The sequence below is a fragment of the Elephas maximus genome, chromosome 1, assembly GCF_024166365.1.
Source record: "Elephas maximus indicus isolate mEleMax1 chromosome 1, mEleMax1 primary haplotype, whole genome shotgun sequence".
In the NCBI taxonomy this organism is placed as follows: domain Eukaryota; kingdom Metazoa; phylum Chordata; class Mammalia; order Proboscidea; family Elephantidae; genus Elephas; species Elephas maximus.
In genome coordinates this window covers 46,501,361-46,526,146 of record NC_064819.1, presented here as the reverse complement: position 1 = coordinate 46,526,146, position 24,786 = coordinate 46,501,361, and the positions used below count along the sequence as shown (strand labels likewise).

Sequence of the window (24,786 nt, the reverse complement as noted above, 5' to 3'; positions counted from 1 at the left end):
TTGGAGGGACGCTGATGGTCATGGTCCCCAGACCCTTTGATAGCCTAAAGCTGGAACTGTTCCCCAAACCAACTCTACAGACAGGGATTGGCCTGGACTATAGGACAGACAATGATGCTGGTGAGGGGTAAACTAGTGGCTCCAGTAGACACATCAGTATATGCGGGTGACTCCTGTCTGGTGGCGAGGTAAGGACAAGGACAGGAGCTGGCTGAATGGACATAGGGGATACAGGGTAGAGGGGAGGAATGTGCTGTCTCATTGAGAGAGCAGCTGGGAGTGCCTGATGGGGTGTGTATGGCTTTTTGTGTGAGAGACTTAAGAGATTTGTAAACTTTCACCTAAAGCACAATAAACTAAAAAAAAAAAAAAAAAACACCAAGCAGAAGGAAATAAAAATGAGAACAGAAATTAATGAAAAAGTGAAAATTAGCAGAACCAAAAATTTATTTCTTTTAAAGATCAACAAAGTTAACAAACTTTTAGAGCTAGACTGACCAAGAAAAAGCGAGGAGACTCAAATTAATAAAACCAGGAATTAAAGAAGAGATATGACTACCAGCCTCACAGAAACAGAAAGGATTATAAGAGAATACTATGAATAACTGTAGGCCAATAAATTAGGTAACGTAGAGGAAATGGACAAATTCCTAGAAAGACATACATACTACCAAAACTGACACAGGAAGAAAAAGAAAATCTGAAGAGACTGATTAGTAATAATATTAACAAAAAACTTCCCACAAAGTCTACAACCAGATGGCTTCATTAGTGAATTCTACCAAGGTTTAAAAAATAGTTAATACCAATTCTTCATGAACTCTTCCAAATAATAAAAGAAGGGGGAACATACCAATCCATTCTGAGGCCAGTATTACCCTGATACCAATGCTAGACAAAGGCATCATAAAGCAAGAAAACTACAGAACAATATTCTTTATGAATATAGATACAAAAGTGTTCAAGAATACTAGCAAACTGATTCCAGCAGCATATAAAAAGGATTTTACACCACGAAAGAATGGAATTTATTTCAGGAACGCAGGGTTGGTTCAACACACAAAATAAATCAATGTATTAAATCCCAGTACTAGAGTACAATGACTATACGATCATATTATTAAAGAAAAAAAAAAAATTGAGAAAATCCAACACCATTTCATGATAAAAGCACTCAACTCAGCAAACTTGGAATAGAAGGAAATTTTCTCCACCTGATAAAGGACCAACTATAAAAAACTCACAGTTAACATTATACTTAATGGTGAAGACTAAAAACTTTCCCCCTAAGTTCAGGAACAATAGAAGGCTGTCCACTCCTGCCACTTCTATTTAACATTGTACTAGAGGTTCTAGCCAGGGCAATTAGGCAAGAAAATGAAATAAAAGGCTTCTAGACTGGAAAGAAGAAGTAAACTATTTGCTAACATAATCTCACATGTAGCAAATTCTAAGCAATCCATACAGCTGCATGAAACAAAATTAATATACAGAAGTCTGTTGTATTTCTAATGTAGTAGCAATGAGCAGAAAATATAATTAAGAAAAAAATACTATTTACAATAGTGTAAAAAAGAATAAAATACATAGAGATAAATTTAACAAAAGAAGTGAAGGACTTGCATACTGAAAATTACAAAACCTCACTGAAGAAATTAAAAAAAAAAAAAAAAAGTTAACTTGAAATCAACAATTTACGTGGCAATACTCCCTGAACTGATTGCCAGATTCAACTTGATTCCTATCAGAATCCCAGCTGACTGTAAAAATGGACAAGTTGATCTGAAAATTCAAATGGAACTGCAAGGGACACAGAATAGCCAAAAACAATCTTGAAAAAATAAACAAAAAACCAAAGGACATATTTCCTGATTTTTAAAACATACTATAAAACTATAGTAATCGAGACTGGGACAGACATATAGATCAATGGAATAAAACTGATGGTCCAGAAAGAAACCTGTATGTTTATAGTCAACTGATTTTTTGATCAGGGTGTCAAGACGAGGCAATGTCAAAAGAGTAGTCTTTCAAATGAACGGTGCTGGGAAGACTGGATATCCACATGCAGAAGAATGAAGGGAGACCCCTATCTCACAACATATGTAAAAATTAAGCCAAATGGATCAACATAAGTTTAAGAGCAAAAAACCACAAAACTCTTAGAAGAGATGTAAATCTTCATGAACTTGTCTTAGGCAATGGTTTCTAAGCTATGACACCAAAAGCGGAGGCAATCCAAGGGGGAATGAACAAAAAAACTGGGCATCATCAAAATTAAAAACTCTTGTGCTTCAAAGGACAATGCAAAAATATATTTGCAAACCATTATGTCTCATAAGGGTGTAATATCTAGAGTACATAAAGGACTCTTACAACTCAATAATAAAAAGAAAAATAACTATTTTTAAAAGGGCAAAGTATCTCAACGGATATTTCTCCAAAGAATAAAAATAACCATTGTTGTTGCTGTTGTTGGGTGTCATCAAGTCAATTCTGAATCACAGTGACCCCATACAACAGAACTGTCCCAAAGGGTTTCTTGGCTGTAATCTCTATGGAAACAGATTGCCAGGTCTTTCTAATGCAGAGCCACTGGGTGGGTTTGAACTGCCAACCTTTCAGTTAGTAGCTGAGTGCTTTAGCCATTGTGCCACCAAGGCTCCTTATGAGTAAACTAAATCTAACTATATATAAAAATGGTAGTACATGACAAACAAGTTGCTTTTCTTCCAGGAATGCAAAGTAGACTTGATGGGGGGGGCGGGGCAGAGGGAGGAATCAATGTAATTCACCTGTTTAATGGACTAAAGCATTCATGATAAAAAGATTCTAACAATCTTAGAATGGAACTTCCTCAACAAATTATAATCCTGTTTCTTAACTCTTCTTTGTATCTACCTACACCCTTTGCTATGTAACTGCATTTTCCTCTTTTTGTGGACTGGATGGCTTGTCACAGTTCCTGAATCTGGGTACAGAGACTTGAAATGGGCTTTGAATTGGAGATTCAGCTCTTAAATCTTTGTTACTGCAATAAGACTATGACCAGATTGTCCTTCTGAAGAGGTAAGGACATGTGGAACAGAGAGCTGAGTCAGTGAAATCCCAGACCTGTGAGGAAGCCCACCAAGATGGAAGCTGGGCTTATCTACTCACCCCAGATGTGTGAACAGTAAGTGCTATATGCCAATGAACTTTTGAGATTGACTGTTACTCAGCATGAATATGGCAACAGATAACAGATATGCCTTTAAAAGAGTATTTAAAAATCTTACAGCAAATATTATTCTTAATGATGAAAACGCTGAAAGCTTATCCTAGATAGTAGGACAAAGAGCAATGAACAGAAAATAAAACAAAAACAGAAAACTTTAATAATGCCATTTATAACATCAAAATACTATGGAAAATACCAAAAACTCAATTTAATTAAAGGCATTCAAGTTCTCCACCTAGAAAACCATAAAACATGTTCATGAATTGTATACATGCTAACTGTCCCTAAATGATCAGACTGAATGTAATGCCAATAAAAATTCCAGGAGTTTCTGCCCTGGGCAACGGGAATTGATAAGTTGACTCTAATATTAGAAACAACTCTAAGTCCAACACTATTAGAAAGGATAAATAAATTGTGGTGTAGTCATATAATGGAATGGTATATATCAACGCAGTATGATGGGTCACTTTTATGTGGCCTTTCTCGCCATGGTCCTGTAACTCTCACCCAAGTGACTGGGTAGGACTATACAAATGGATTGGAAAGCTTGCTAATAACACTAAGTTCATGGTACATGTAGGGGTGGAACCATGTAAATAAGGTCAATGGAAACCTAATGAAGGGATGGTCAGTTTTGCCATTCTGCTAGGCTTAAAATGAGCCATCCTAGAGCTGGAAGGGGAGGATTTCACTACCACCAAAGAAGAAGAGCCAGGAGTGGAGCACATCTTTTGGACCTGGGATCACTGTGCCGAGAAGCTCCTGGAACCAGGAGAGAGGGAGAGAGTTGCAACATTGAACATGGCAAGAAGCGGTGACAGAGCAACGGCAACAGGAGAGAACAACAGAAGATGGCACAGTGGGCTTCCCAGCCCACGGGAGTGAAAAAGCTGAGTGTCTTTGGGCAGCGGGTTTACTGACAAAGTGAGGTACCTACAGGCACTTGGTGGAGCTAGGTTTGCTGGCCCACAGAGCCTCCGGGCTGAGTGGAGTGGGGTGCCTCTGGGCACTTATCAGTAGAGCTAAAAGAGCTTTGTTAACACTTGCCCAAGCAGGGCAGAGAGGCCAGAGAAAAGCCTGTGGGCACAGCTGGGAAGAAGATGTCTTGATGGAAGAGCTGTATCCTGAGAGTTCCTGAACCTAAACTGTAACCTGTAACTTCCCATAAAAACCCCATAATCGTGAGTATTGTCTTTAGTTCTACGTGGCCATTACAATGAATTATCGAGCCCAGCAGAGATGTAGAGAGTGCTATGGGAAGGACGGTTGGTTGTCAGAATTGGTAAAGATGGTGGAGAGAGGAGGCTTGTCTGATCTCTACCTCAGGAATCAGCTTTAGTCTGTTGATCTTGATTCTCCTTCCCCATTGTGAAGTTAGAGGAGGTCAGACGCTGCCCCCTGTGCCATCTTTACAATCAATAAAAACAAATGAACCACAGCATATGAAACAAAATAGATTATCACAAATATAAAGTCGAACAAAAGAAGTTGAGCATGCAAGAACACTATTGTATGATTTCTTTTAGGTTAAATCCAAAAGCAGGCAAAACAAATGCACAGTATTAGAAATCAGGACATGGGATACCTTTACGGAAGGATGGAGGCAAGGGGAGGCTTGACCAAGTTGGTCATACTTTTTTAAGATAACTGTTAAGCTATATACAGGTAGTCCTTGCCTTATGACATGTTTGACTTACGAGGAACTGCACTAACGACAGTCCTTTTTTTCCTTTTTTTAGTACGTCTTACCAGTAAATAAATAAATAAATAAATAATTTATTTTTATCAGTAGTACTGGAAACCTTGGTGGCGTAGTGGTTAAGTACTACGGCTGCTAACCAAAAGGTCAGCAGTTCGAATCTACCAGGTGCTCCTTGGAAACTCCATGGGGCAATTCTACCCTGTCCTACAGGGTCGCTATGAGTCGGAATCGACTTGATGGCAACGGGTTTGTTTTTTTTGTTTTTTATCAGTAGTACTATGTATAGGGTCGCTATGAGTCTGAATTGACTCAACAGCAATGGGATTTGTATGTACTACAATATTGCAATGTGTAATCTGCTGGTGTCATTGTTCTCAGATGTCATGTTTCCAACCCCAAAAGACAAAAATCAGATTTATAAAGCTACAAAGATGATAATAATGAAAGCATTAAAAAAAAAAAAAAAAAAAAGTATCTGACTTATGTCAGAACCAACTTATAATGGAGTAATCGTCGGAATGGAAGCCTGTTGCAATTCGGGGACTACCTGTACTTTAGATTTATGTGCTTTCATTTATGTGTGTCATGGATTGAACTGTGTCCCCCCAAAATATATGTCAACTTGGCAAGGCCATGACTCCCAGTACTGTGGTTGTCCTCCATTTTGTGACCTAATTATCCCCAATTTTGTGATGTGTTGTAAATCCTACCCTCAAGGCTTGTGGTTATGGTCCCATTTGGGAGTGAACTGTCTGTTACGTTAATAAAAAAAAAATTAAGGCAGGGTTAAAAACCCAAAACCAAACCCACTGCCATCCACTTCATTCCAACTCACAGCGACCCTATAGGGCAGGGTAGAACTGCCCCATAGGGTTTCCAAGGCTCTGGTGGTGTACTGGTTAAGAGCTACGGCTGCTAACCAAAAGGTTGGCAGTTTAAATCTACCAGCCACTCTTGGGAACCTTATGGGACAGTTCTACTCTGTCCCATAGGGTCACTATGAGTCAGAATTGACTCCACAACAACAGGATTAGATCATATTAATGAGGATTAGGGTGGGATATAACACCCTTACTCAGGTCACAGCCTTGTAAGGGGAGTTTCCCTGGGGCGTGGCATGCATTACCTTTTATCTTACAAGACATAAAAGAAGAGAGAGGTGAGCAGAGAGGAACCTACTACCACCAAGGAAGAAGAGCTAGGAGCAGAACGCATTCTTTGGACCCAGGGTACCTGTGCTGAGAGCCTCCTACGCCCAGAAGATTGATGCCAAGACACATGGAGATCTCCAAGGAATGCCAGGCCTACAACGTTGAAAAGAGACAAAGACTTTCCCTCAAAGCCAACACAGAGAGAAAGCCTTCCCCTGGTGCTGGCACCCTGAATTCGGACTTTTAGCCTCCTAAACTGTGAGAGAATAAATTTCTGTTTGTTAAAGCCATCCACTTTTGGTATTTCTGGTATAGCAGAACTAGATAACTAAGACAATGTATGTCATACATTAAGTTTAAAAACAAGGAAGGAGAAAAAAGTATATAGAGCCATTTTTTATTTTAAATATCATGAAACATTTAAGCCATCTAACATCCTGTTCATACAGATGAAAGCTGAAGTGGTAAGGGAGACGACAGTAAAGAATTTGGGTGGCTAACCTACAGGCTAGACCAGAGGCTGGCATACCAGGACTTGATGGGCCAAATGTGGGCTGCCTCCTGTTTTTTAAGTAACTTTTGATTGGAATACAACCACACTCAATTGTCTGTATAATGTCTGTGGCAGATTTCCTACTACAAAGGTAGAGTTGCGTAGTTGTAACAGAGACTGCAAAGCCTAAAATATTTACTATCTGATTCTTTACAGAAAAAGGTTTACCGACCTCTAGGCAAGACTACCCTCATCCAGTGAAATGTCCCTTTTAAGGAACTTGAGAGAGCCAGAAAATTCCCCAGAAGACTGGGAGGTGATAATTGTTTAGATATTAGAAGTATCTATAAATCAAGGATTATTTTTTAAACTCTAAAATTAGTCTTTCCAGTTCTACAACCAGACTTTCTATGCTCTGTTAAAAGCAAAATGTGTGGTAACGGCAATAGACTTACCAAAAGTAACAACGTAGACAAAGAATTATGGCTTGTTTTACAATGTTTTTTGCTATTTTTTTTTTTAATAGTCTCGACAAAAAAATAAATAAAATTAAAAAAACAAATCTAATAAAAAACTCATTTAAAAACTGATTATGGGACTGGGGGAAAATGCTATTTCTTCCAAGCAGACAATGAGATATCTCCATATTTAAGGAAGCTACACTCACTCCAAAACAGATGTCTGCACCCGATCTCTTTTCTTAAGATAAGGAAGAGCAGGTACTACCGATACTACTGAGAGATGGACCATCTCCAATTCTACAGGGAATTCAGGAATATATATTTGGACTTTATGCTGTCCGTGCTTTGCTCACACGTGTTTCTTAGGGGAAGGGATAAGGTCTTTGTTAAAAAGTACTCCTAGTCTCCTACACAGTTGCAGAGCAGTAAAAGGTTTTCCCTTCTCACATACTCCAACACTATTTCTCATCCTTTTCCAATAACCCTACCACCCCTCTGAGTCGTACCCTTCTTCACTGTATCTGAAATTTCAAAATTAATATCATGATTAAAAACAAAGGAAAATAATGGTAATTTTAAAAGAAAGTTTATCTTGAAAACCATATACTTTTGACTTTGATCATATATGAGTTGGAGGCGCAGTGGTTAAGAGTGGCTAGTAGCCAAAAAGATAGGCAGTTCAAATCCACCAGGCGCTCCTTGGAAACACTATGGGGCAGATCTACTCTGTCCTACAGGGTCACTATGAGTTGGAATTGACTTGACAGCAATAGTTTTAAACAATAGGCTTGCTTAAAAAAACAAACAAACAAACAAACAAACCTGGCTCTCATAGAAAAGACAGCATTATATAGTTAATTTTCAAAATCAGTGTGTTTTTGGCTATTTCTCCCCATCCTGTCCCCAAAAGATTCTTACGTTTATGGGGAACAGAATACCTCTATGCTCTCAGAATAGTGAATATAAACCTCATACTCTTCAAGACTTCCATAAATCTTCTCAGAAGGTTTCTCTTATATCTCAAGTTTTTTCCCATGTTACATTTTGCAAGGTGTGGAATGACTCTGCAAAAAGCAATTTGGCCCTTGTTCTTGGTTCGTGTCCTACAATACCTGAGGTTAATGAACGGTGGCTGGCCTGACCTGGAGGCTGGATGCTGACTAAGCCTTAGGAGGCATGATGTAATCTATCATAGCCCTGAACCCTGGGGCTCAGATGGAGCTTCTCGTTTGGTGATCATGCACGGGAGAGAGTAATGCACCCCTCCTTGGGACATGGAAGCTCTGTACTGGGAAATCTCCCAGACCTCACCCTATGCATCTCTTCATTTGTATCCTTTTTGGTTATAATCTGCAATAAACATGGTATACTCTCTGTGTGAGTATGTGAGTCATTCCAGCAAATTAATGAACCCACTGGGGCAGTAAGAGCCCGTCTGGCAGTCTGAGACAAGGTGTCCTTCTAATGCATGAGCTCTGACCCAGCTCCGGGTGGCTGGGGCTGAGAGACAGTGTCCACATAACTTGTGAACTGACCTAGCTCTGGGTGGCTGGGGCTGAAAGAGAGTGCTGCATTAGTGGTTTCCGATGAGGATGGAGAAGTGGGAAGGTGAGGACTGGACCCACTTCACTTGGGATTGGATTCATGCTGATCCTTACCACGCAGTTAGCAATGAAGGTGGGATGTGCTCACTGTGTCCCTTGCTTAGTGCACATCTACCTTCAGAGTCCTCACCACATAGATGTCCACCTCCAACAATCTTTTAATACACTGTACACCTTTCTCTGTGTGAAGATATTGGTAGTTTAGCGGCAGAATTATCGCCTCCCATGTGGGAAGCATCGGTTAGATCCCCAGTCAATGTACCTCGTGCACAGCCACTGCAGACCTGTCACCGGAGGCTTGCTTGTTGCTGTAATACTGAACAGGTTTCAGCAGAGTTTCCAGAATAAGACAGACTAGGAAGAAAGGCTTGGACATCTACATCGAAAATCGGCCAGTGAAAATGCTATGAATTACAACGGTCTGATCTACAACAGGTGATGGGGATGGAACAGGGCTGGGCAGTGTTTTGTTCTGTTGGGCATGGAGTCACCAAGAATGGAGGGCCAACAACAACCTTTTCATACATTATGAAAGCAGCAAGGCTTTCTTTGTATATACATGGAGACACAAGACAAATCAAAATCGTTGTTGTTAGGTGCCAGTGAGTTGGTTCCTACTCATAGCGACCTTATGTATAACAAAACGAAACACTGCCCGGTCCTGTGCCATCCTCACGATCCTTGTTATGCTTGAGCCAACTGTTGTAGTTACTGTGTCAATCCATCTTGTTGAGGGTCCTCCTCTTTTTTGCTGACCCTCTACTTTACCAAGCACGATGTCCTTCTCCAGAGACTGATCTATCCTGATAACGTGTCCAAGTCTGTGAGATGTAGTCTCACCATCCTTGCTTCTAAGGAGCATTCTGGTTGTACTTCTTTCAAGACAGATTCTTCACCAACACCACAATGTAAAGGCATCAATTCTTCTTTGGTCTTCCAAAGACGTGCACGTGAGGTGACTGAAAACACCACGGCTTAGGTCAGAAGCACCTTAGTCTTCAAGGTGCCATCTTTGCTTTTAAACACTTTAAAGAGGTCTTTTGCAGCACATTTACCCAATTAAATGCATCTTTTGATTTTTTTTTTTAATTGTACTTTAGATGAAGGTTTAGAGAATTAGTTTCTCGTTAAACAGTTAATACACATATTGTTTTATGACACTGGTTAACAACCCCATGACATACCAACGTTCTCCCTTCTCGACCTTGGATTCTCTTTTACCGGGTTTCCTGTCCACTCCTCTCTTCTAAGTCCTTGCCCCTAGGCTGGTGTGCCCCTTTAGTCTCATTTTGTTTTATGGGCCTGTCTATAATTTTAGATGAACGGTGAACCTCAGGAGTGACTTCATTACTGAGTTAAAAGGGTATCTAGGGAACATATTCTTGGGGTGTCTTTTGATTTCTTGACTGCTTCTTCAAATGGATGTTGATTGTGGATCCATGTAAAATGAAATCCTTGACAACTTCAATCTTTTCTCCATTTATCATCATGTTGCTTATTGGTCCAGTTGTGAGGATTTTTGTTTTCTTTATGTTGAGGTGTAATCCATTATGAAGGCTGTAGTCTTTGATCTTCATCAGTAAGTGCTTCAAGCTCTCTCTTCACTTTCAGCAAGCAAGGCTGTGTCATGTGCACAATGCAGACTGTTAATGAGTCTTCCTCCAATCCTGATAATGCATTCTTCTTTATATAGCCTAGCTTCTCAGAATACTTGCTCAGCATACATACTGAATAAATACGATGAAAGGATACAACCTAGATGCACACCCTTCCTCAACTATGTAGTATATAGCTTTTTTCTGTTTGAATGAATACCTCTAAATGTATGCACAGGTTCCTCATAAGTACAATTAAGTGTTCTGAAATTCCCATTCTTCGCAACGTTATTCATAATTTGTTATGGGTACGCAGTCGAATGCATTTGCATAGTCAATAAAACAGAAGTAAACATCTTTCTGGTATTCTCTGGTTTCAGCTAGGATCCATCTGACATCAGCAATGATATCCCTGGTTCCACATCCTCTTCTGAATCTGGCTTGAATTTCTGGTAATTCCCTGTCAATGTACTGCAGCAGCCGCTTTTGAATGATCTTCAGCAAAATTCTACTTGCGTGTAATATTAATGATATTGTTCGATAATTTCCACATTCAGCTGGGGGACACAAATCAAATTAGTAATTGCTTATTTCTTCATATTAAGACACATGGTATCTTTGAAGATGCAAATCCATTTTCTGAAAACTGAAACAAGAGTCTGATGTTTAAAAGAAGCTCTCTCACACTGATTAGAAACTGATTCTTAATGAAGATTTTAAAAAATTGGCACACATCAAAATTAATTCATTGAGATGACTCTGAAGCCTACTTTGATAATGAAGTTCTAAAATCAAGTTTGAGACACATATCTGTGTCATTCAATCAAAGATTTGAAAAGCTGATATAAGATTTAAAATTTTATGTAAGATATTTTTATATTAAAAACATACACTCTAAACAACTCTCTAAGGCCTTGCCAACTGTAAGCCTAGAAGAAAGTACAACTCTAGAGGCAGCGGGGCAACCCCCAGGTCTTTGCTGCATGGATCTCAAAACCCCCTCCTGGTCCTCATTACCCACCCCTCCCCTCTTATTTGTTCTTCAATTTTAAGCCACTCCCAATTTTTGGAAATAATGGTATCATTTCTATTTTATAGTTTCGAAAATCCCACCAGTACAGGACTAAAAGAAAACCCTTATAAAGAAACCAAATTTTCATTCATGAAATTGAGCAGTACTATTAACCTTTAGGAAACCCTGGTGACATAGTGGTTAAGTGCTATGGCTGCTAACCAAAAGGTCGGCAGTTTGAATCCACCAGGCGTTCCTTGAAAACTCTATCAGGCAGTTCTACTCTGTCCCATAGGGCCGCTATAAGTCGGAATTGACTCGACAGCAATGGGGTTTTTTTTGGGTTAACCTTTAACTCTCTGTGGTAACAGGATTTAGGCATAAAGCTTACGAGCCTGAAATTTGGACAAGGATGAGCCTTGATCCCACCTCATTTCCTTTCTCATCATTCATTCATTGGTTTTATTAATGCTCACACAATAAGAATTCCGGCAGTGTTAAGATATTACATCTCTTGTGGTACCTACCAACTTTTAAAAATCATTTGGATGTTTCTATTTAGCCTTTTTGTATATTCTCTCATTCATTTTATGGCTTCGTGCATCCGGGTGGCCCTCGAGCTCCTGTTCCTGGCCACTTACACAGAGATAAATGGCTCATCTGAGCTCCCCTCCCCCTCATGTGGCTGTGACAAACTCGACAGGGCCAGCAGGTGAAGGCTGGGGGAACATTTCCTGCTCACCTGTCTTAGCTCTCCACCACTCACCCTCCCTCCTCCCGCCTTTGTGCAGAATTGGAATACTTGGCCTCTCGTTAACTTACAGGAAACTCTTCCTCCCTGTCTGGACAGTGGGCAGGCCAGAGCTGGGCCATGTCCACCCTGACTGGAGGACTCAGAGGCAGGTAGTCTCTCTGGTGCAGCTAAGAATAACCTTATAATCTGAGAAAGGTCTCCACATGGGTCCCCCCACCCCACCCAAAAAATGCATTTAAGGCAACCAGTTTGGATGCTGTCTTGCTTTTAATGCTACCCAGACCCTCTTTCTGATAAAAATGGGCTTTCCCTACAGATCAGCTCTGCCCTGCTTCTGGGTTCCTGGGCATGACCAGAGGTGGCCTGAAAGGTCAGGGCAGGAGTCCTTCCTCTTTACTCCTAGAAAGAGGGGCTGCACGGAACACAGGGCTGATTTTATTCTTCTTGTTTTCTTGTGTGTGTGTGTGTGTGTGTGTGTGTGTGTGTGTGTGTGTGTATGTGGTGGGGGGTTCTAGTTATTTCATCTTTCATCTCTGTGGATCCTGGCATTTTGGCCCTGGTTTCAGAGAACCTGAATTTCAGCCTTAGTTCTGTCACTGACTAGCTCTGTAAGGCAACTTGTTGTACCTAACATGTGAATAAAGGACGGCAATATTTACACCAATTTGCCTCAAAGATAAGAATTAAACCACAAAATATGCAAAAGTGATGAAAACCATACAAATGCCAGATACTGGATAAATATGCTCAACAGAAGAAGGCAAAGGAGAGAGAGTTGGTGCCTTTCACTACAGACCTCTCTGGGACTGGCTGTTTGCTCTACACTTCAGTATACCTGGGCCCCAAGACCACTCTGTGCATAATTATACTTGAGACCCACAGGTATTTCTTGTCCATATCTCTTTTTGTGTTCAATACACAGAAACTAAAGAGCTTCACAAGAATGCCTAAGACCATGTACTTACCAATATTATAATTAACGGAAAGACACATAAAAAGGACACACAAACGACAAATAAAACGATACCTTATATCTTGCCAATTTCAATTATATTTCTCTTTGCTACCTTTGGAAATGGCTCTGGTTGGGGCTCAGGATCTAGTTCTTTCTATCACTGAGTGATTTTAGCACATCAGCGGAGCAGGCGTTTGAGGTGGTTGTCATGTGTTTTTTTAAAATGTGTAATCACAGAAAGCCCCACGCATCTGTCACTTTGTCATTCTGTAGGGGCTTGTGTGTTACTGTGATGCTGGAAGTTATGCCACCGGTATTCAGGTACCAGCAGGGTCACCCATGGTGGACAGGCTGCAGCTGAGCCTCCAGACTAAGACAGACTAGGAAGAAAGACCTGACACTCTACTTCTGAAAAGAATTAGCCGTAAACACTGATATCCTAGGCATCAGTGAGCTGAAATGGACTGGTATTGGCTATTTTGAACCTGACAATCATATGGTCTACTATGCTGGGAATGACAACCTTAAGAGGAATGGTGTTGCATTCACTGTCAAAAAGAACATTTCAAGATCTATCCTGAAGTATAATGCTGTCAGTGACACGATAAAATCCATACGCCTACAAGGAAGACCAGTTAATACGATTGTTATTCAGATTTACACATCAACCACTAAAGGCCAAAGATGAAGAAACTGAAGATTTTTACCAACGTCTGCAGTCTGAAATTGATCGAACATACAATCAGGATGCATTGATAATTATTAGTGATCGGAATGTAAAGTTGGAAACAAAAAAACATTGGTAGTTGGTAAATATGGCCTTGGAGACAAAAATGATGCTGGAGAGTGCACGATAGAATTTTACAAGACCAATGACTTCTTTACTGTAAATACCTTTCTTCAACAACATAAATGGCAACTATACAAGTGGACCTCGCCAGAAGGAATACACAGGAATCAAACTGACTATGTCTGCTGGAAAGAGACCATGGAAAAGCTCAATATCATCAGTCAGAACAAGGCCAGGGGCCAACTGTGGAACAGACCATCAACTGCTTGCTCATATGCAAGTTCAAGGTGAAACTGAAGAAAATTAGAAGAAATCCATGAAAGGGAAAGTACGACCCTGAGTATATATCCCACCTGAATTTAGAAACCGTACCAAGAATAGATTTGAAGTGTTGAGCACTAATGACCAAAGACCAGGCGAGTTGTGGAATGACATCGAGGACATCATACATGAAGAAACATAGAGGTCATTAAAAAGACAGGAAAGAAGGAAAAGACCAAAACGGATGTCAGAAGAGACCCTGAAACTTGCTCTTGAATGTTGAGTAGCTAAAGCAAAAGGAAGAAACAATGAAGTAAAAGAAGTGAACAGAAGATTTCAAAAAGGCGGCCTGAGAAGGCAAAGTATTATAATGACATGAGCAAAGAGCAAGAGACAGAAAATCAAGAGGAAAGAAAGAACAAATTCTGCATTTCTCGAGCTGAAAGAACTGAAGAAAAAATTCTAGTCTCGAGTTGCAATAGTGAAGGATTCTATGGGGAAAATATTAAACGACACAGGAAGTGTCAAAAGAAGATGAAAGGAATACACAGAGTTATTATACCAAAAAGAATTGGTCGATGTTCAACCATTTCATGAGGCAGCATATAAGCAGGAACCAATGGTACTGAAGGGAGAAGTCCAAGCTGCAATGATGGCACTGGCAAAAAACAAGGTTCCAGGAACTGATGGAATATCAACTGAGATGTTTCAAACAAACGGGTGTAGCGCTGAAAGTGTTCACTTGTCCATGACAAGAAATTTGGAAGACAGCTACCTGGCCAACTGACAGGAAGAGATCTATATTTATGCCTACTCCCAAGAAAGGTGATCCCACTGAATGTGGAAATTATCAAGCAATATCATTAATATCACATGCAAGTCAATTTTGCTGAAGATCATCCAAAAGCGGCTGCAGGAGTATACTGACAGTGAACTGCCAGAATTCAGGCCAGATTCAGAACAGGACGTGGAACCAGGGATATCATTGCTGATGTCAGATGGATCCTGGCTAAATGCAAAGAATACCAGAAAGGCATTTGACTGTGTGGATCATAACAAATTACGGATTGAAGACTGCAAAGAATTCCAGAACACTTAATTGTGCTCACGAGGAACCTGTACATAGGTCAAGACGCAGTTGTTCAGACAGAACAAGGGGATACTGTGTGGTTTCAAGTCAGGAAGGTGTGCATCAGGGTTGTGTCCTTTCACCATACCTATTCAATCTGTATGCTGAACAAATAATCCAAGAAGCTGGACTGTATGAAGAATGGGGCACCAGGACTGGTGGAAGAGTTATTAACAATGAGCATTATGCAGATGATATAGCCTTGCTTGCTGAAAGTGAAGCACTTACTGATGAAGATCAAAGACCACAGCCTTCAGTATGGATGCACCTTAACATAAAGAAAACAAAAATCCTCACAACTGGACCAATAAGCAACATCATGACAAATGGAAAAAAGACTAAAGTTGTCAAGGATTTCATTTTACTTAGATCCACAATCAACACCCATGGAAACAGCAGTCAAGAAATCAAAAGACACATTGCACCGGACAAATCTGCTGCAAAAGACCTCTTTGAAGTGTTGAAAAGCAAAGGTGTCATGTTGAAGACTAAGGTGCGTCTGGCCCAAGCTATGGTATTTTCAATAGCATCATATGCATGTGAAAGCTGGACGATGAATATGGAAGACAGAAGAGGAATTGATGCCTTTGAATTGTGGTGCTGTCGAGGAATACTGACTATACCATGGACTGCCAAAAGAATGAACAAATCTGTCTTGGAAGAAGTACAACCAGAATGCTCCTTAGAAGCAAGGATGGCAAGACTACACATCTGACATACTCTAGAAATGTTGTCAGGAGAGATCAGTCCCTGGAAATGGACATCATGTTTGGTAAAGTACAGGGTCAACGAAAAAGGGGAAGACCCTTAACAAGATGGATTGAAAGAGTGGCTTCAACAATGGGCTCAAGCATAAAAACGATTGTGGGCATGGCACAGGATTGAGCATTGTTTTCGTTCTGTTGTACATACGGTTGCTAGGAGTTGGTATCGACTCGACAGCACCCAACAAGAACAACAATCACAAAAAGGGCAGGCTGGATGTGGCCTCTCCACTGGCAGCCCCCTCCAGCGTTAGTCCACTCTGTCCATATGCACAGAACTCCCATGGCCATGATGCCTGTCATGCACTTACTGTGCTTTCTCTGGAGTCAGTGCTGTTTACATTGTGCTGGCCTTTCCATGTTGTCATGAGCTCCTCAGAGGTTAAGAAACTGGGGGAGCCCATGTGTCCTTTAATTAAGGTATACAAGGACTTAAGTAAAGAAAGCCCCCAGGGGTCCACCCTGATGAACTCCAACAGGTAAATGGGTGTTGCCTTATAATGTGAGTGCTGTTGTCACCAGGACTCACTCTCCTGCTATTCCCCTACCGTACCTTCAGTCAACACCATAACTGGCCCTTTAGGGTCTGGCACTTTGCTAAACAGAAAGCTTCAGAAGATGGTACTCAACACGCATTGAAAATAAAAATTCTTAATGAAATGATAAGAATGTCGATGAAATTGACCACATTCAAAAAATCTTGTTTCATTTACTCAAAGACATTTTGAGCACCAGGAATAGACCTTGGAAGACATAAGGTCTCTGTCAAGTGAGTTTTGATGGCAGGAAAACGTATTTTTCTTTTAAGATGGCTTAGTGACGCTTGTTTCTGTCTCCAACCACCATTGTCAATGGCCTAGGCCTCTGAGTGATCTCTGCTCGCATGCTTACCTAGCAATCACTCTCTTCAAAGTGACTGATGATCAAACGTCAAAAAGTCAATCCAGGTTCCTCAAGAACTTAAACAGAGAATTACTATATGACCCAGCCATTTCATTCCATGTATACATCCCCAAGACTTGAAACACGGACTCAAACGGATACCTGTATGTCAGCATTCACTGTAGCATTATTCACAATGGCCCAAAGTGGAAATCACCCAATGTCTATCAACAGATGAACTCAGAGGTGGAGCCAAGATGGTGAAATAGACAGACGCTTTCAGTGAGCCCTCTTTACAATGAAGACTCGAAAAACAAGTGAAACAAGTATATTTATCATAGGCTAAGAGCCCTGAACATTGAAGGCAAGCTTAGAAAATGAACTGAGAGGCAGGGGAAGTAAGAGACAGTTCAGAAGCTGAGTGGAGTTACTGGACCTGAATCGCGGGGAGCCCTCAGGCACCATTCCCAGGAGCGGAGGCGGTGGGCTGGCCCCAGATTCCTCAGGGAGAAGCAGCCAGGCACACAGCCTACTCACACCTCCAGAACTAGTGAAGAACAGCGCTCTCAGCAAAAGTTAAGTACTTGTGTTTATTTTACCCCCTGCTCCCAAGGCAGCATCAGCGGCTGACTTCCCTGGGCCTGATATATGCCCTGTTGGGCACCTAGAGCCATCCTTCTGGCCTTGGAGAAGGAATAAATTTGCAACTGGGGGAACAGATAATTTGCCAGCTCTACTAACTGGAGGAACTCAGGACAAAAGTGGCTCCGGTCCCGGCATAAGCGGTACATGGACTTTGAGTACCCTTCCCCTCTGCATGGACTTGTGTGGGCCTATTTCAGGAGACTAGGCCCTTGTTGGCAGACGCCAACCCTTTCAGCTGTGCAGTGGAGAGGTGGCTGTTTGATGTTTGACATTGCTTAGCCTATTAAACAAGGTCACCTACCCACATCAGGGGCCTAAGGACTGGTAGCTCCAATCAGGTCACCCAGCCACCCACGACAGGAGTTCAAGGATAACTGGTACCTCGCAGTCCTTACAACCAAAAACACTGGGTGCCCATGGTCTGTATGCAGAACCTACCCACCTGCACGCTCTAGGGAACAGTGGCACGCTTTCCTCAGAGACACGTGGGGGGTGATTTTCAGTCCCCTGCCTTGTTAAGAGTGTGACCCCCTGTTGCAACCAGATACCGGTACCTACACCAATCACCCCTGCCCCTCTAAGACTGTAGGACAGAGCCTGTACCACACACTTGATGATCAGCTACCTGGGGACCTGAGCTGAATTTATACATGGAAAGTGAATGGACTCCTAGGATGACATACCTGATAACAGGTCTAGCCCTCTGGGGACAGGATGTCAGAGCTCTAAAGGCAAAAATCAACAAGCTAGCTCATTCAGGCAACGCACCTGGGCATATCAAAACAAAACAAAGCAAGAAACTACAACACAGTAAGCAAACATAAAATAAACTAATACAATAAATTATAGATGGCTCAGAGACAACAGTCAATATCAAGTCGCATAAAGGAACAGACCATGATGGCCTCAACAAACTCTCAAAACAAAGAATCCAGGGATCTTCTAGACGAAAGTGCATTCCTGGAATTACCAGAGGCAGATTACAAAAGATTAACATACAGAACTCTTCAAGACATCAGGAAGGAAATCAGGCAATACGCAGAACAAGCCAAGGAACACACAGATAAAGCAACTGAAGAAATTAAAAAGATTATTCAGGAACATAACAAAAAATTTAATAACCTGGAAAAATCCACAGAAACAAGGCAATCAGAAATTCAGAATATTAAAAATAAAATTACAGAAGTAGACAACTCAATAGAAAGTCAGAGAAGCAGATTTGAGCAAGTGGAAGGCAGAATTTCTGAACTTAAAGCACATGGCACTAATATATTTGAAGAAAAATGAGATAAAAGAAGGAAAAAAAAAAAAGAAATCTTAAGAATCATTTGGGACTCTATCAAGAGAAATAACTTACGAGTGATGGGAGTACCAGAACAGGGAGGGATAACAGAAAATACAGACAGAATTGTTGGAGATTTGTTGGCAGAAAACTTTCCTGATATTGTGAAAGATGAGACGATATCTATCCAAGATGATCATCGAACTCCACATAAGGTAGATGTAAAAAGAAAGTCACGAAGACGTATTATGATTGAACTTGCCGAAATCAAAGATAGAGAATTTTAACGGCAACTAGGGATAAACAAAAAGTCACTTACAATGGAGAACGAGTAAGAATAAGCTAGGACTACTCCAGAGAAACCATGCAGGCAAGAAGGCAATGGGATGATTTATATAAAAAACTGAAGGAAAAAAATTGCCAGCCAAGAATCATATATCGAGCAAAACTGCGTCTCAAATATGAAGGTGAAATTAGGACATTTCCAGATAAACAGAAGTTTAGGCATTTCGTAAAAACCAAAGCAAAACTACAAGAAATACTAAAGGGAGTTCTTTGGCTAGAAAATCAATAATATCAGTTATCAACCCAAGACTAGAACACTAAGCACAGCAATCAGAAGTCAACCCAGACACAGGGAAAAAAAAAAGATTTAAAAAAAAAAAAAAAAGCTCAAAACAGGGTAACAGCGATATTATTATGTAGAAGACGGCAATGTTAAAACAATAAAGAAGGACTAAGAAATGTAGTCACAGATCTTCCATATGGAGAGGAAGATATGGCAATACAAAGAAATATAAGTTAGGTTTAAATTTAGAAAAATAGGGGTAAATAATAAGGTAACCACAAAGGAGAAAAATTATTCTACATATCAAAATGAAATACAAGAAAAAAAAAAATGGGACTCAGCAGAAACAAAATCAACAACAACGAAAATAAGGAAAGGACAATATATAAAAAAATCTACTTAGCACATAAAATTAAGTGGGAAAAAGTAACTGTCAACAACACACAAAAAAAGACATCAAAATGACAGCACTAAATTCATACCTATCCATAATTACGCTGAATATGTAAATGGACTAAATGCACCAACAAAGAGACAGAGTGGCAGGATGGATTAAAAAAGCACGATCCGTCTCTATGCTGCCTACAAGAGACACACCTTAGATTAGAGACACAAACAAACTAAAACTCAAAGGATGGAAAAAAATATATCAAGCAAACGACAATCAAAAAAGAGCAGGAGTGGCAATATTAATTTCTGACAAAATACTTTAAAGTTAAATCCATCATAAAGGATAAGGAAGGACACTATATAATGATTAAACGGACAATATACCAAGAAGATACAACCATATTAAATATTTATGCACCCAATGACAGGGCTGCAAGATACATAAAACAAGCTCTATCAGCATTGAAGAGTGAGACAGACAGCTCCACAATAATAGTAGGAGACTTCAACACACCACTTTCAGTGAAGGACAGGACACCCAGAAAGAAGTTCAATAAAGATATGGAAGATCAAAATGTCAGAATCAACCAACTTGGAATCACATACACAGAACACTCCACCCAACAGCAGGCAAGTATACTTTCTAATGCACATGAAACACTCTCTAGGGCAGACCACATATTAGGTCATAAAGCAAGCCTTAGCAGATTTCAAAACACTGAAATACTACAAAGCATCTTCTCTGACCGTAAGGCCATAAAAGTGGAAATCAATAACAGGAAAAGCAGGGAAAAGAAATCAAACACTTGGAAACTGAACGATACCCTGCTCAAAAAAGACTGGATTATAAAAGACATTAAGGATGGAATAAAGAAATTCATAGAATCCAGTGAGAATTGAAAACACTTCCTACCAGAACCTTTAGGACACAGTGAAAGCAGTGCTCAGAGATCAATTTATATCAATAAACGTACACATACAAAAAGAAGAAGAAAGGGCCAAAATCAAAGAATTATCCCTACAACTTGAACAAATAGAACAACAAAAGAAACCCTCAGGCACCAGAAGAAAACCAATAATAAAAATTAGAGCAGGACTAAATGAAACAGAAAACAGAAAAACAATTGAAAGAATTAATAAAACCAAAAGCTGGTTCTTAGAAAAAAATCAACAAAACTGATAAACCATTGGCAAAAGTGAGAAAAGAAAAACAGGAGAGGAAGCACATAACCCGAATAAGAAATGAGATGGGCGATATTACAACAGACCCAAATGAAATTAAAAAGTCGTATCAGATTACTATGAAAAATTGACTCTAACAAATTTGAAAACCTGGAAGAAATGGATTAATTCCTAGAAACACACTACCTACCTAAACTAACACAAACAGAGGTAGAACAACTAAATAGACCCATAACAAAAGAAGAGATTGAAAAGGTAATCAAAAACCCCCCAGCAAAAAAATGCTCTGGCCCAGAGGGCTTCCCTGCAGAGTTCTACCAAACTTTCAGAGAAGAGTTAACACCACTACTACTAAAGGTATTTCAGGGCATAGAAAAGAATGGAATACTCCCAAACTCATTCTATGAAGCCAGCATATCCCTGATGCCAAAACCAGGTAAAGATACCACAAAAAAAGAAAATTACAGACCTATGTCACTTATGAACACAGATGCAAAAATCTTCAACAAAATTCTAGCCAATAGAATTCAACAACATATCAAAAAAATAATTCACCATGACCAAGTGGGATTCATGCCAGGTATGCAGGGATGGTTCAACATTAGAAAAACAATTAATGTAATCCATCACATAGACAAAAAAAAAAAAAGACAAGAATCACATGATTTTATCAACTGATGCAGAAAAGGCATTTGACAAAGTTTGACACCCATTCATGATAAAAACTCTCAGCAAAATAGGAATAGAAGGAAAAGTCCTCAACACAATAAAGGGCATTTATACAAATCCAATAGCCAACATCATCCTAAATGGAGAGAGTCTGAAAGCATTTCCCTTGAGATCAGGAACCAGACATGGATGCCCTTTATCACCACTCTCATTTAACATTGTGCTGGAGGTCCTAGCCAGAGCAATTAGGCTAGATAAAGAAATAAAGGGCATCCAGACTGGTAATGAAGAAGTAAAAGTATCTCTATTTGCAGATGACATGATCTTATACACAGAAAACCCTAAGGAATCCTCCAGAAAACTACTGAAACTAGTAGAAGAGTTTATCAAGATACAAGATAAACATACAAAAATGAGTTGGATTCCTCTACACCAACAAAAAGAACACTGAATAGGAAATCACCAAATCAATACCATTTACAGTAGCCCCAAAGAAGATAAAATACTTAGAAATAAATCTTACCAGAGATATAAAAGACTTATACAAAGAAAACTACAAAACACTCCTGCATGAAACTTAAAGAGACCTACATAAGTGGAAAAACATTCCCTGCTCATGGATAGGAAGACTTAACATTATAAAAATGTCAATTCTACCAAAAGCCATCTATAGGTTTAATGGAATTCTAATCCAAATACCAACGGCATTTTTTAATGAGATGGAGAAGCACATCACAAGCTTCATATGGAAGGCAAAGAGGGCCAGATAAGTAAGGCCGTACCAAAAAAGAAGAACAAAGTGGGAGGCCTTACTCGACCTGAGTTCAGAACATATTATACCGTGACAGTAGTAAAAACAGCCTGGTACTGGTACAACAACAGATTCAGAGAACAATGGAATAGAACTGAGAATCCAGACATAAATCCATCCACATACGAACAGTTGATACTTGATGAAGGCCTCAAAACAGTTAAATGGGGAAAAGACAGTCTTTTTAACAAACAGTGGTGGGATAACTGGATATCCATATGCAAAAAAATGAAACAAGACCCATACCTCACTCCATGCACAAAAACTAACTCAAAATGGATCAAAGACCTAAATATAAAAGCTAAAACAATAAAGATCATGGAAGAAAAAATAGGGACAACGTTAGGGGCCCTAACACATGGCATAAATAGTATACAAAACATTACTAGCAATGCAGAAGAAAAACTAGATAACTGGGAGCTCCTAAAAATCAAACACCTATGCTTATCCAAAGACTTCACCAAAAGAGTAAAAAGATTACCTACAGACTGGGAAAAAATTCTTAGCTATGACATTTCCAATCAGCACCTGATCTCTAAAATCTACACGATACTGCAAAAACCTAACCACAAAAAGACAACCCAATTAAAAAATGGGGAAAAGATATGAATGGACACTTCACTAAAGAAGACATTCAGATAGCTAACAGATACATGAGAAAATGCTCATAATCATTAGCCATTACAGAAATGCAAATCGAAACTACAATGAGATATCATTTCACTCCAATAAGGCTGGCATTAATCTAAAAAATACAAAATAATAAATCTTGGGGAGGCTGTGGAGAGATTAGAACACTTATACACTGCTGGTGGAATGTAAAATGGCACAACCATTCTGGAAATTGATTTCGCTCTTCCTTAAAAAGCTAGAAGTAGAACTACCATACGATCCAGCAATCCCACTCCTTGGAATATATCCTAGAGAAATAAGAGCCTTTACACGAACAGATACATACACACCCATGTTTACGGCAGCACCATTTACAATAGCAAAAACATGGAGGCAACGAAGGTGCCCATCAACGGATGAATGGATAAATAAATTATGGTATATTCACACAATGGAATACTACACATCAATAAAGAAAAGCAATGAATCTGTGAAACATTTCATAACATGGAGGAATCTGGAAGGTATCATGCTGAGTGAAATTAGTTGCAAAAGGACAAATATTGTATAAGACCACTATTATAAGAACTCAAGAAACAGTTTAAACAGAGAAGAAAGTATTCTTTGATGGTTTTGAAAGGGGGGGAGGGAGGGAGGGTGGGAGAGGAGTATTCACTAATTAGATAGTAGGTAAGAACTACTTTAGGTGATGGGAAAGGCAACACACAATACAGGTGAGGTCAGCATAACTGAACTAAACCGAAAGCAAAGACGTTTCCTAAATAAACCGAATGCTTCCAAGGCCAGCGTGGCAGGGGCAGGGGTTTGGGGACTACGGTTTCAGGGGACATCTAAGTCAATTGGCATAATAAAATCTATTTAAACACATTCTGCATCCCACTTTGAAGAGTGGCATCTGGGGTCTTAAACGCTAGCAAGCAGCCATCTAAGATGCATCAATTGGTCTCAACCCACCTGGATCAAAGGACAATGAAGAACACCAAGGACACAAAGCAATTACAAGCCCAAGAGACAGAAAGGGCCACATGAACCAGAGACTACATCATCCCGAGACCAAAAGAACTAGATGGTGCCCGGCTACAACTGATAACTCCCCTGACAGGGAACACAACGGAGAACCCCTGAGGGAGCAGGAGAGCAGTGGGATGCAGACCCCAAATTCTTGTAAAAAGACCAGGTTTAATGGTCTGACAAGAGACTGGAAAGACCCCGGTGGTCATGGCCCCCAGAGCTTCTGTTGGCTCAGGACAGGAACCATTCCCAAAGCCAACTGTTCAGACAGGGATTGGACTGGACAATGGGTTGGAGAGGGATGCTGGTGAGGAGTGAGCCTCTTGGATCAGGTGGACACTTGAGACTATGTTGGCATCTCCTGCCTGGAGGGGAGACGAAAGGGTAGAGGGGTTTAGAAGCTGGCGAAATGGACACGAAAAGACAGAGTGGAGGGAGGGCGTGGGTTGTCTCATTAGGGGGAGAGCAATTGGGAGTACGTAGCAAGGTGTATATAACTTTTTGTGAGAGAGACTGACTTGATTTGTAAACTTTCACTTAAAGTACCATAAAAATTAAGAAAAAAAAAAAAAACCAGATGAACTAATAAAACTTGGTACATACATATAATGCGATATTACTCAGCCATAAAGACAAATGAAGTTCTGATATATGCTACCACATAGATGAACCTTGAAAACATCATGGTGAAATAAAGTCAGATACAAAAGGATAAATATTATGTGGCCCCACGTACATGAATTATCTAGAATAGACAAATCCATAGAGACAGAAAGTAAATTAGAGGCTATCAGGGACGGGGGCGGGGGTGGGGGGGAG

The 24,786-nt window shown here is 40.0% G+C and overlaps 1 protein-coding gene across 2 annotated transcripts in view; it reads right to left on the bottom strand.

Annotated features, from left to right (window-relative positions):
- The window catches only part of CDYL (chromodomain Y like), a 248,882-nt gene that overhangs the window by 47,896 nt on the left and 176,200 nt on the right, over positions 1 to 24,786 (bottom strand). The window lies entirely within an intron of this gene.